The following is a 4,293-nucleotide window of genomic DNA, read 5'->3' as shown; positions in this document are numbered from 1 at the left end:
CTTGAACTAATCCAAATAGAGGTTTTAAGATGAAATTTAGAATTTTAAGTTCCTAGAATGACTAAAAATGGTGATTCGGAGTTCAAGGACCGATTTGGAGTCAAATTGGAATTTTCATGATCTAGGGGTAAAATGGTCATTTTGCCACCCGAGGTTAAGATTTGAATATTGGAAGAAGTTTTTGATCAAGATTGACTATTTAGAACATAATTTGAGTTTGAGAAGTGAAAAATTTTAATTCCGACATTTTTTAGAGCATAGGGGTAAAATAGTCATTTTGCCACCTTAGGGGCAAAATGGTAATTTTACACCACCCAACACTTGTCCAGCACATGGATTTTACCTAATATTATCATGGATAATTGAAAAAATTTAAGTTGTAGAGAGAGATTGCTTAATGGGTAAGTATGACACATGGACCAATGGAACGGTGACATGTGTCAAATTTGTATCCATTTATTATTTAGCTTTAAAATCAGCACAAAATCAGCCTATTTCTCTTCATTATGGCTGGCCAAAGGAAGAACAAAGGAAGAAAAGAAGAACAAAAACCCTAGGTGGAAAAAATTCAAGGGAAAAGTGTGAAAATTCAAGGAAACAAGAAAAAAAGGTAAGATTTTTCAATTTTAGCTTGTGATCTACCTTTCCTATGCATTCTTTTGCATTTTCCATGGTTGAATCACATGGTTTCATGATGGGCCTCTTGCTGGCCGGACATGGGGGGAGGAGTTTTGATGCTTGATTTCGTTAGATTTTAAGATATGCTAGTGTTCTTAGTTAGTTAATGATGTGTAGCATGAAAAACCAACAAGAATAATTCATTTTCTCCCATCACCCATCATTGGTCGAATTTTTCATGTGAAATATTGATGATGATTTTGATTTTATTTCAAGTGAATTGATGAGGAAATGATGAATTATGGTGAGAAAATCGAGTACGAAAAATCATAGTGTTGATGCACTCACCATGGCTGAAATTTCCAAGAGAAAATGTGAAGATAATTTTGCTAAATTGTCACGACCCGGAACTCCCCATCGGGCTCGTGACAACCGCCGCGAGGCCTCGACAGACATTCTTCACCCCGAATGCCGATTGAAACCCCGCAAGGCTTAGCATCAACTTCCGCATCTCCCCGGTGAGCAACAGTTATTAAATCTCGCATTTCAAAAAAAATCATAAGTCATTTTTAAATAAGAATAATAAAATATTATTTTCTGGCTCACAGAGATATTTTCGTAATTTTTCGTCAAAAATCTCAAAACTTGCTAAAAATGTAGTAGGTAAGCAGAAAATATATATTTAATGATTTAAAAACAATTAAGTATCTAAAACGTTCATTTGAAAGTAAATTGTTGACAACTAGTACTATTCAAAAATAATAAATAAAATATTCTATTTTCTCATAAAATAAATTTTTATAGAAATATTCGTAAATAATTTTTTGCACATGAAAGTAAAGTAAAAATTGTATGAATAGAAATACAGATAACCAAAATATAAGTTTTGATCTGTAATGACACGTGGGCCCCAATTGACCAAGAGGATGTAAGACTATGAACTCTTACTTTCTATAATGCAGTTTCGAGCTTAGTTCTCGTCCTACTCGACTATCTACAAACTGTCTTGAGCCTGAAAAATGTATAAGAAGAAGGGGTGAGATTTTTTAATCCCAGTGAGTAAACAGATACCATCTAAAGTATCTAAAGCCGAGTAAATGGAGACAATTAAAATAAGTCATCATACCGTAATTTCATTACCTTTCAGTTCATTTCAACCAAATAAAATCAATCCATATAAATCGAGTAATCAACTTGGCTTATGAATTTCTTAAAACTTTGGCTCGTGCCAAAACTCATACTCGGTGATACCTTGCGCAGAGCATCCAACCGAGTCCGCCAAGGCTGTTAAAATTTTGTATACACTTAAAATATATTTTTAGTTTGAGAAAAATACAGCCGTTCCTTGGCGTTGGCTGAGTTCCCCTTCACGTGGTGGTTTGACGTGAAGTGAACCCTAAGCTTTACCCCAAGAGATACCCTACGCGCCTCTCCGTTCGAGGTAATAATATAATGGAGTTTACCGTGCCCCTCTAATAGGCTGATCCACGGAACCCCCTATGCAGTAAATAATTAATATATACTCCACCAATTCAATAAAATTTATTCTAGCATGGCATGACAATTTATCGCAATCTAGCCTCTCAAGGCTGAATACACAATACAAATAATTCTGACACCAAAATCAGTTTAGCCATTCATGCTCATATATTGTCATAAGCCATTCAATTTAAAACCATAAATTTACAACACAAGCAGGCAGTCTCCAATTACTCTATTTTCAAAACCAATATTCGATTTTTCAGAAAATTTATAAAATCATTTTATAAAATCACAATTTCTCTTAAAACATAGCAATTTACCATTTAAACTCATTTTTTTATAAAATCACACAATTGTATAAAACTACTCTAGATAATTAAGACGATAATAAGTTTACTCACAGTATTAGGAGTAGAAATACTCCTATCTTCCGCCCTCGGGTGCAGTCTCTTACCCGAAACAATTGACTCACCACCTATCCATAATCCATGACACAAAATTCAATAAATTGTGTCAATTTATCATAAATTATTTCAGGCTCTTATCCATGCGTATGCACTAGATAGGATTTGAAATGTCTAGACAATCGCTTAATTGCGGTGTCCGACCTAACTCGCCTATACACGGTGTAAATTCCTAAAATCCCCAATTCGACTCCAATTCCATCCATTTCAATTTCAATTATCCAATTATATCCACAATACCTCAATGACTGTGAATTTGGTCCAATTTATCAGTTCGGACTATAAATTACGCTTTTACCCCTAGTGGGTAAAAATTTCAATTTATTGCACCGAAAATTCCCATTTAATTTCCAACCTCATAATTCATCATTTTTCCACCCAATTCTCTTAAAATAAAGTCAACCTCATCCTCACATACCATTGGCTAGATTCGGCCTAGGGAAATTCATGGAGAAGATAAATATTTTTCTTGTTGTTTTACTCATAAACATGCTAAACTAACACTAAACACTAACATAGCTCAAAATCAAATTTATCTAACAACTTTCTCTCTCTAAACCCATATGACCAGAATTCAAATCATCCTCAAATCACATGATTCAACCATGAAAAATGATGGAAAATGCATGGGAAAGGTAAAGCACAAGACAAATTTAAGAAATGTTACCTTTTTTCACTTGATTTTTGAATTTCCACCTATTTTCCCTTTAAATTTCTTAGCTAGGGTTTTATTTTCTCCTTTCTCTCTCTTGTTTCTTGCTTGGCCGAATGTTGAAGAAGAAGAATGGGTGGGCTGATTTTTTTATGCCTTTTTTATTGTTTAATGAAATAATATTATTTTATTCATATTTTAAATATTTTATTAATTCATTTTTTTTTCTAGCCATCCATTTGTCCTACTTTTTCCACCATGCATTCCCTTTGACTTATCCAAGTCTTAAGTGAAATTTCCAGATTTTTCCAAAGTTTTGGTGGAGCAAATTTTTCAAAATTACACTTTTGCCCCTGAACTTTTCAAAAATTACATTTTTACCCCAAAAATTAAAAATTTACCATAATGCATAATTTGCACTCCTCATACTCATTTCATACTCCAAATAATTAAATTTGATCAAAATCCTTTCAAAAATTAAATTTTCGATTTCGGATGGCAAAATTACTATTTTACCATTTTTCTCCAAATTATACAGAAATTAAAATTTTTCACTTCTAAACCTCAAATCTTACTCCAATAAGTCAAATGGGGTCAAAAATCTTTTCTAAAAATTTCCATTTTGTCCCCAGGTGGCAAATGACCATTTCACCCCTAACCAGTCAATTTTTCGGATTGACTCCAAATCATACCTCAAACTCCGAATTACCATATTAAACCATTCTGAGACTTTAAAATTCTTAATTTCATCGTGAATTCTCTATTTGATCTAGTTCGAGGCTTAAATCAACTTTATTTATCACTATATCAAAGTATGGGGTATTTCATAAATTTTATGCTATTTGACTTGTGTTTGATGGTTTGGAGAATTGGAAGAAAAATGGAGTTAATTGGAGTTGAATTGGACATATTGGCCAATTAATCCAGTGATAGATCGAATTAGGCCAATACCGTTTTATTTAGGTACACAATTGAATTTGTGTAGAACACCGTGTTTGGACGATAATCCGAACAATTTGCATTCCATTTCATGAATCCATATAGTTTTATAATGATTTAGCACCAATGTGGTAAATT

At 33.0% G+C, this 4,293-nt stretch overlaps 1 long non-coding RNA gene across 1 annotated transcript; it reads right to left on the bottom strand.

The window, feature by feature from the left end:
- LOC108663101 lies at window positions 1,591–3,272 on the bottom strand. The gene is made up of 3 exons (XR_001929029.1): window positions 3,232–3,272; window positions 2,502–2,575; window positions 1,591–1,630 (listed from the first exon to the last, which is right to left on the bottom strand). It is a non-coding gene; the product is annotated as an uncharacterized LOC108663101 (long non-coding RNA).

This window comes from Theobroma cacao, chromosome 8 (assembly GCF_000208745.1).
Source record: "Theobroma cacao cultivar B97-61/B2 chromosome 8, Criollo_cocoa_genome_V2, whole genome shotgun sequence".
NCBI lineage: Eukaryota > Viridiplantae > Streptophyta > Magnoliopsida > Malvales > Malvaceae > Theobroma > Theobroma cacao.
Note: the sequence above shows the minus strand (reverse complement) of the source record. Positions and strands in the feature narration are given on the sequence as shown.